Below are 9,541 nucleotides of genomic sequence, written 5' to 3'. Positions count from 1 at the left end.
TTAAAAATAGTAAAATCAAATTTGAGAGCAAGAACATACTCATCTTCCCCATGTTAAAAATGGTTAAACAAATAAAAAAATGAGTAATGGCATTCCAAAAAGGATACCGATCATCTGTTTTCTCCAGTCATTTGTTTCAATGATACTGGATGGAACTCAGCTTCGCCCATTAAATATTGAACTAAACGTCTGTGGTACTGTAACTAGACGGCCAATGTAGTATATCTGACTCTATTACTTTATATCAGCCCTCCATTCCCAACTTTTTAAAATAAGAAAACAACTTTGGAGAATGGTACAGAGGCATGGGTGCCTGCTATAACATAATACCAAAGTCTGAAAATTAGGAACTGGAAGTACATGCATGCACCTTTGTGTCAAGAAGCAGGTGTAAGATTATGTAGAATCCTGCTATTCATAACAAACAACTAAACATCTTTCATACTAAACTAGATACATTGTATAATGTCCATACAATGGAATACATTGTGATATGTTTATAGGATAGAATGTGAAAGACCCAAGGAATGCTACAAACAAGAGCATGAATGAAAACCACAAATGTAGAGTTAAGGAAGATAGACATACAAGAATATATACTATTAAGATTCAGTGTATTTAAACTTCAAAAAATAATAAAGCCCAGTATTTTTGGATACATGGTAATGTAGTAAAACTATAAAGGGAGATAGTAGCCATGACCATAAAAGGAAAGGTAGTAGGTGGGGAGAAAGGTAGCTGGAATTGGGCTAGGCTGTGTAGTGATTCTCAGGAGCAGGCAATTATCAGTTTTTTGATTTAGGTACATTACATGAGTGTTCTTTTTTTCAGGAGACAAATCACTGACCTATATTTTACGGTGTACTAATCTATATGTCTATTAAATTTTACAATAAAAAATAGTAACTAGCATAGTTCCTGGCCCACACTAAACGTTCCATATATTAAAATGGAAGGCATTATAAGCTTGGAAAATATATTTCTCCTCCTCATCTATGAAAGGAAAGATTAAGTGAAATGTTTCCTAAGTGCTTTCCGTTTTTCTTTTTTTTTTTGAGATGGAGTCTCACTCTGTTGCCCAGACTGGAGTGCAGTGGCACAATCTTGGCTCACTGCAACCTCCACCTCCTGGGTTCAAATGACTCCTGCCTCAGCCTCCAGATTAGCTGGGATTACAGGCATGCACCACCATGCCCAGCTAAGTTTTCTATTTTTAGTAGAGATGAGGTTTCACCATGTTGGTCAGGCTAGTCTCAAACTCCTAACCTCAAATGATCCACCTGCCTCGGCCTCCCCAAGTGCTGGGATTACAGATGTGAGCCACTGCCCCAGCCTCCTTTTTCCAAAGGGGGAAAAAAAAAAAGAACTATTTAAGAAATGGTTTATAGTTGCATCCTGATTCCTGGGTGCTGGGGGGAGGAAAGGAAGAAACAATTTAACCTACTGATTCTACTAGTCTACTCTGGACTCAGTTCTCTATATATAACATGAAATCCAGATTTATTTTCACCCGAACTAACATTTGAAAATAATAATATTAAGTATTAATGAATGAAAATATTTTTCAACCCTAGAGTAGTTTAAATCTTACTGTATTATATGCTCTATAGGTACTAAATTTCTATTTTGCATTTCATTACATGTATATAATTAATAGATTGATTGCAATAGTTTGAAGTGTGTCTTTTTTTCCCCACTACTTTAAGATGCCATTCTTGTCTGGTTACCATAGAATCCTTGGAATCTGCATTGCAGGGCACATAGTAAGCAGTCAAGAATATTTGTGGTTCTACTGATTGAAGTCATTCTGTCTTGTGATTCATGCATGGCACGTGTATAAGTCAAAGTAAAATGAGCAGTTAAACAGATATACCCAAATTCTCAGTGATAAACAATGGTTTTATTGTCAGGGATCTAGACAGGTGATATTCCATGCAGTCGCTGGTGACAGGGGCTTTGACAAAACATCTCACTTTTCCCCAGACTGAGAGGTTACTGATATCCAATGGGCAGAGGGGGAAGAAAGAGACATATGGGAGTACACTGCTCAGAGGATGTGTGCACTAAAATCTCAGAAATCACCACTAAAGAACTTTTCCATGTCTCCAAAAACTATTGATATAAAAGAATGTAAAATAAAAAAAAAAAAAGAGAGAGAGGCGGTCACATGGGAGATCATACAGAAGATCTTGTAGGCCACGCCTGGAAATGGCATACCTCCCTTCTGCTCATATTTTATGAAGCAAATCCAGTAAGTGGCAATTCTAGATGCAAAGTCCTCTGGGAGATGCAATCCCTGTCTAATCTGGGCCACTCCTCCTTGACAGTAGGGTCTCCTAGAAGGTTTTTCTACCATGCAACTCTGGTGGACAGCTGGCTCTCTATGCCACAAGACCATTCAATTAGTTTATTTCTACAGCTCTATACACCACACACACCTGCCTCAGCTGCATTATAAGCAGGTGAAAGGAAAGAGATTAGATTCAAGTTTGAGTTTTAAAAGGATTTTACTTTGTCTTCTCAAAGTCACCATTTTAGTGTGGCCAGTGTAGATTACTGCTTTGTGTTTTAAGAAACTGCAGAGCGAACAAACATTTAATTCATATTTGTGATCAATTTTGAGGACCTTAATATATTATACACTTAGAGACTTACCAGATCTGTTTATAAATGTCACATAGAAAGAGAGAGTGCTTGCTCAGAGTTTTCGAGAAAATATCTCAAACCATTCAACATTCAAAACAGAGAACAGTTCTGCCGGAAGATTAATCTTCATTCTCATACTGTCCTTGGTAAAATTTGAAATTACAATCTCAATTCCTTGACTCATACCAACAAAGGAATATTTCCAAAGGCTTGCTTCTCTTTCACACCAAAATTTCAGTTTGTTAAAGCAAACAATATCCTCCCTTTTGCAAATGCTTACTGCATTTCAGGCTATTCCTGAACCTTACGTTTCTGGTCTTTCTTACTAATAGTCAGCTGTTAGATATTTTGGCCATTCAAAAAAGGAGATTTTGAAATTTCTAATTTCATAAAAGACTATCTCAAGATGCTGAATGATAGCCAAGAACTGGGAATTGTGGAAATTCTTGCTTCTGTGATTTCAAATTAGAGCTCACAGTATCTTTGGCATAAGCTACATAAAGAAGAGCATCATGGCACTGAGTGATTTAAACATGATAAACAGGTACAGGTGATGTGGTTCTAACCAAATCACTAATGTACTGCAGATTACACAGAATTAATGAATTTTATGCTGCGGTCTCTATAAATGAGCCAACAAATACGCAGCAAAATTCTGAACTGCAGCCTTGAAATAAAGAGCTTAATGTAATTCAGTGCTTATTGGTTGCCTAGAAACTAACTTGGAAGGGGGTTGGGGAGGGAGGACTAGAAAACATGGAGGGTTCATAGGTTTAATAAGGAAATTATTAACTCTGAACTGCTTGGGGATGTGATAGATATACTCCACAATGCGCTCCTCTCCCAAGAGCTCCGTAATATGTTCAAGAGCAAGGTTAGGGGGCACGCAGAAGAGGCTGCCATACAATGACAGAGCAGTAGTGAAGGCTTTGGGCAAACACCAGCATATACAAACCTCCACAGTTGCTGCAACCCATGATCATCTCAACTTGTTGACAACCTGCAGCTATAGGTAAAGCTTGCCTATTTGCTTTTCCTAAATTATTTTTTCTAGAAACATATAGCTTAGGACTTGGTTAATACATGAGACATTTTCCCAATTCATTACATCACTAAGGATTTTTTAAAAGGTTATTTGGGGCAGGTAGGGGATGGGGAGACAGAAGACAGCTTAATCAATTTTATATTAAGAAAAGTGGGCCAGGTGTGGTGGCTCATGCCAGTAATCCCAGCAGTTTGGCAGGCCGAAGCAGGCAGATCACCTGAGGTCAGGAGTTCGAGACCAGCCTGATCGATATGGTGAAACCCCGTCTTTACTAAAAATAAAAATAAAATAAAATAAAAATTAGCCGGGCATGGTGGCAAGCACCTGTAGTTCCAGATACTCAGGAGGCTGAGACAGGAGAATTGCTTGAACTGGGGAGGTGGAGGTTGCAGTGAGCTGAGATCATACCACTGCACTCCAGCCTAAGGGACAAGAGTAAGACTGTGCACGGGCTGAGAAACGGGGCACACATATTCAGCAGGAAGCCTTTTGGAAGAGGAGAAATTAACCAGTTTGGATGTTTTAATTGCAAACCATGTGATGTGAAGGGCTCATTGAGACCACTCATGTTACAGTCCCATTGCTAGTTCAACTTCTTTTCTTTATTTGAATATAGAAACCAAGGAGGAGGAGATGATGCCCAGGTGGCAATTCACAAGGTAGCATTTTAGCATTTCCTTTAAAACTTAAATAAACGGCCCTCTCAATTTTAGAGCAGTGCATACACAGGAGGTACTGTGCTTTAGCGTCTCGGCTTCAAAGAGTTGCTTAGGGAGGACATATTTTATCCTAATTATTTTTGACAGGAATTAGGTCAGATTAATTAGTTTAAAATTCAGCTGAACAACAACGTCTTTGCTAATTACTTCAGGGTTCATACATAATTCATTTACAGTAGCAAAAAAAAAAAAAGGAAAATACTGGGAAAGAATGCTACCTAACACTGACCCCTTTGATTGGCCATTCATAAAAGAGGACCCTCTGCGACCCAAAAGGTGTGATGAGGAGCAGAGAGTTCCCTGAGCATTTTATTAAGTATGAAGATGAATATTTATTTATATAAATGTGCATTTTTAGGTAGCTTTATGTTTTTAATTACTTATATTTAAAATAAACATTTATTTATTTATTTATTTGTAAACAGTGTCTCCCTCTGTCGCCCAGGCTGAAGAGCAGTGGTGCGATCTCAGCTCACCGTATCCTCTGCCTCCTGGGTTCAAGTGATTCTCCAGCCTCAGCCTCCTGAGTAGCTGAGATTACAGGCATGCACTAGCACACCCAGCTAATTCTTCCATTTTTTAGTTGAGATGGGGTTTCGCCATGTTGGCCAGGCTGGTCTCGAACTCCTGGCCTCAAGTGATCCACCTGCCTTGGCCCCACCTGCCTTGGCCCCCCAAAGTGCTGGAATAACTGGTGTGTGCTGGACCTAAACATATTTTTAAAAATACTTTAGAATGTAATGTCAAGGTAAGACAGAGTAAGACAGTGAGTGATGAGGAAGTGAGTTTTAGAGAGAAGATAGTCCTAGCTCAGTCCCTTACCATAGGCAATGCACATAACTGCTCTGAGGTTTCGAATTTTTTTTGTTATTGCTGTTAAACTAATAATAGCATTTAGCACCTACTTTATGGCCTGTTGTGAGAATTACACGAGATAATGTATATAAACCTCAGCACCTGACATAGAATAAGTATTTAATGTTTGTTAGTTATTGTCGTTTCTATAGTAGTATAGGAAATTAAATAAATGTTTGCCCTACTACCTACACACTTCTAAGCTTGCCCCCAAATTACTTTAAAGTGAATTATACCTTTTGGCTCAGATTGCATTAGAAAGGCTGCTTTAAATTTAGAGTCAATTTTCTACAGGGGGAAAAAAAAAGATGGACTAAAATATTTCAGTAGATTAAATATCGACTAATATTAAGCAAAAACCAAAGGTGTTTGGGAGGTCTTGGACAAATATCAAATAGTACAGTATAAGTACGCATTATCTGTCCAGTGTCCTACTCAGGGATAAGAAAGCATTTTAAAATCTTTTATTTATGAAGAGAATCCCAAATACAGATTGTGGAATCTCTTGATATTTAAAGGCTTGCTCACAGATTCTTTTTTTTTAAAATGCATGAGACAAACAAATATATCTACACATAGGTTCTGTTAGTCTAAAATTCTGGGCTAAATTATGACTGGATTTGGGGACATATAATCAAGTATCTAGATACATGTAAACTAAAGACGAATTTTGCTGGCAAACAAACTAGTTCCGGTCTCTGGCATTAGGATTACTTAGATTTTTTTTTCAAATACTAGACTATATTACAGCTTAAAATTTGGATGAAATAGGAGCCATTAAAAATGGATGACATTGAGGGAAATAGTAATAATATTTTCCATATGTAAACCCAAGTTGAAAATACAACTGGCAACTCTCTCTGTTCAGTGCAAAGTATTTTGATGCTTAACACACATGTTATCATGATTGCTGCTACTTTAATTCCCACATCTCCCTGGCAAAATAATTGAATTGTCAAGAGAATAAATGTCTCTCACAGCATGTGAGGCAAAACCCAGGATGGTTCAGATCACATTTGGCCAAAGAAATGCTTTCTTATTTCTCTTCTAGAACTGTGTGTCTGAACACTATGATGGGCTGTCCAAAGTGTTTTATTAGACGGTTCTTCCCCCTAAATACCTGATTTCTGTATTGGAGGCATGCTCTCTTCCCTGGAAATAATTTTCCTTTTAAAGTTATAAAACAGTCATTAAAATGAGTAACTTAACAACTGCCATCAGAGAATAAATTCTAAACAGTCTGCAGCACTGTTAAGAGAAAAACAAAAGAAGGCCTATGCACTTACTTTACATGGATAAAATTTCCAATTAACCTTTGGCTATTTCGGGGAGCAAACTTTAGCTATCAATGGGGAAAAGGAAGCAGGTGTTAGGGTGGATTGGGAAGGAGAGTGCAACTATCTTGGATTGCTGAATTGCAGACTGCAGTAATCATCAAATTCAGGCCATTTCTGGTCTTACTTTTTCTCTTTGACAAAAGAGTAACAAAAGCTCATTCTAGCCTATATGCTTCTCAATTATCAACTAGCTGTAATTGATATTGTCATTTCCATTGGCACTGGCAGCACAACAGGTAGTGAACATGGGTGCAGCGAGAAAGATGTGGCTGAAATATTTTCTCCAACACAGACTATCTGAGATCTTTACCTACCTTATAAAAATGTTTTCTGCATTAAATTTTACATACAGGAAGACTTTAGCAAATTTCTTGATATATTGTTACTATAAAATAATGAAGGGCAGTATCGTTGTTACTTTTGTGATTCTTATCAATATCAAATAAATTGTCTACAGTACACTGTAGACTGTCAAATAAATACAGTCAACAGTAGTTATAAATTCAAAGATGTTTTACTTTTAAATAGAGAGCATAAACATAAGATATAAGCAAATGAGAACAGGTAAAAAAAACAATTTTATAAATAGAATGTCATTGTAGCATTTGACTACACTTGTGACCACTTTTACTATCATAAAATATGAACACTTACTTTTTCTTGAATGCCAACTCTAGGTTTAACTGTGTTAGGTGCTTTACCTATGAAATTTCATTGAATCATTGCAGTATAACTAAGCCTGGTGTTATCATAATCCTCATTGTAGAGTTACAGAAACAACAGAGCTTACTACATGAAGTTCAGTAACTTTGCTCAAGTCCCCCAGCAGGTGATGCTTAAACACATGAGAGTAGGTGTCCATATCTCTGGTAGGTATGACTAGTAGACTGATACTTGTGAACCACTGCACCGCACTATATACTTTCTAAATTTGTTTGAGCATATCCACTGTTTAGTCTTTGCAAGAAAAAATGGAGGTAGGGTGACAGAGGGTGTGAAGGAAAGAGTAGATCGCTTGGAAGTTTGGCTCCATGGATTTAGGTTGACAGTACAGCAGTCTAGACCACCACTAGGGGGCAGGGTGGTGCTAATTCATATTTCCATCATTTCTGGCCTAACCATAATGTACAGAACCCAAAGCAGCACCTTACTTTGCTCCCCACTATCCAAGAGGGCACAGTTCTTTTTCCTTCAGGATAACTAAATGAATGCAGTTATAAAGGTAAGTGAATATGTGCTTATTAGGGCAGAGATGAAAGCGTGAATGTAAAATGTTGCAGCCACGTTGGAAAGAAGTTGGACCATTTCTGAGAAAGTTCAACCCAAACTTAACATATAACCCAGCAATCAGACTCCTAGATAATTATCCTGGAGCAATGAAAACCTATGCTTAAAGATTTTCATGTGAATATTCATAGCAGTATCATTCACGAATGATGGTCAAAAAGGGGAAGTTATCCAGATGTCCATCTATTGAAGTATGGATATACAAAATGTGCTCTATCCATAAAATGGACTATAAGGCAGCAATAAAAAAGTAATAAAGCACTGATATATGTTACAACAGGAGGGAACCTCTCCAACAATACACTAAGCAAACGAACTCTGACACAAAAGAACCCACATGTTGTATGGCTTCTATGAAATGTATAGAATAGGTAAATCTGTAGAGACACACAATGCATGTGTATTTGCCTAGGGCAGAATGTAGGAATGTGGATTAACAGTAAATGGGTGTATGGAACATGGACCAATGAAAATGCTTTAATACTAGATTGTGGCGATGTTTGTATGCTCTGTAATTTTATTAAAAATCATTGAATTGCCGGGCGTGGCACTGTAATCCCAGCACTTTGGGAGGTCAAGGTGGGTGGACCACAAACTCAGGAGTTTGAGACCAGCCTGGTCAATATGGTGAAACCCCATCTCTACTACAAATACCAAAAAATTAGCCAGACATGGTGGCACATGCCTGTAATCCCAACTACTTGGGAGGCTGAGGCAGGAGAATTGCTTGAACTCGGGAGGCGGAGGTTGCAGTGAGCCAAGGAGGCACCACTGCCCTCCAGCCTGGGTGACAAAGTGAGACTCCGTCTCAAAAAAAAAAAAAAAAACAAACTGAATTGTATACTTTAAACAGATGAATTTTATAATATGTAGATTATACTTCAATGAATCTATTTACAAAAACTTTAAAATGAAATTAGGGATGGAGCACATCAGGTATGAGATACCACATTCACTCAAGTCGTTTCTCTACTAAAAACATCTCACCCTTCAGTCCACATTCTGCTGCAGCGACTTCCTGCCCTTCTAGTCCCAACTTCTTTTATAACATTTTGCCTCTGCTTCTTGTCTCTTTATCCTCATCTCATATTCAACCCTCAGCCCACTGCAATCTGGCTTCAGCCCACATAATTCTACCAAAATTGTTCTTGCCAACTTTGTGATGACCTCCTTTTTGTTACATCCAGTGGGTGTTTTTAGCCTTTATCTTTATCTCTCAGCACTCTGACCCTGTTCACCACTCTTGTACCCACTATTTTCTTACAGAATTTGTAATGTTTTATTCTCCTGGTTTTCCTTCAATACTTCTGGTTGCTTTTTTGCAGTCTTCTTTCTGGGTTCCTCTTTCTTTGTCCATCGCTTATGTTCTGATACTACTCAGGACACTATGCAAGATCCTCTTCTCATTATATTTCAGAGTGGTGTCACAATATCATCTCTACCAGAACCATTGGGTGGGGCTCTGCTTTCCAACAAGGCAGATTTGGGAACTACATTCTACACCTACTCAATGAAATACTCTGGAGTTGGTACCCAGGATTCTGAATTTTATTGGGCTTCCTGGGTAATTAATCTGACCCCAAAGTTTGAGAATCATTCCTTTATATATCATCCCTGAGTAAGATTATCTACTCCCATATGTTTTTTTTTTT

At 37.9% G+C, this 9,541-nt stretch overlaps 1 protein-coding gene across 2 annotated transcripts in view; it reads left to right on the top strand.

The window, feature by feature from the left end:
• The first annotated feature begins 1,785 nt into the window (after positions 1 to 1,785).
• LOC105508389 overlaps positions 1,786 to 9,541 on the top strand; it is a 178,969-nt gene continuing 171,213 nt past the window's right edge. For both annotated transcript variants that reach the window (XR_001001260.1, XR_001001261.1), the window contains exon 1: positions 1,786 to 1,846. The gene's annotated coding sequence lies outside the window, so the exon portion shown is untranslated. The remainder of the gene's footprint in view (positions 1,847 to 9,541) is intronic.

The sequence above is a fragment of the Colobus angolensis genome, unplaced genomic scaffold, assembly GCF_000951035.1.
Source record: "Colobus angolensis palliatus isolate OR3802 unplaced genomic scaffold, Cang.pa_1.0 Scaffold160, whole genome shotgun sequence".
NCBI classification, from domain to species: domain Eukaryota; kingdom Metazoa; phylum Chordata; class Mammalia; order Primates; family Cercopithecidae; genus Colobus; species Colobus angolensis.
This window is presented reverse-complemented; position numbering and strand designations above follow the sequence as displayed.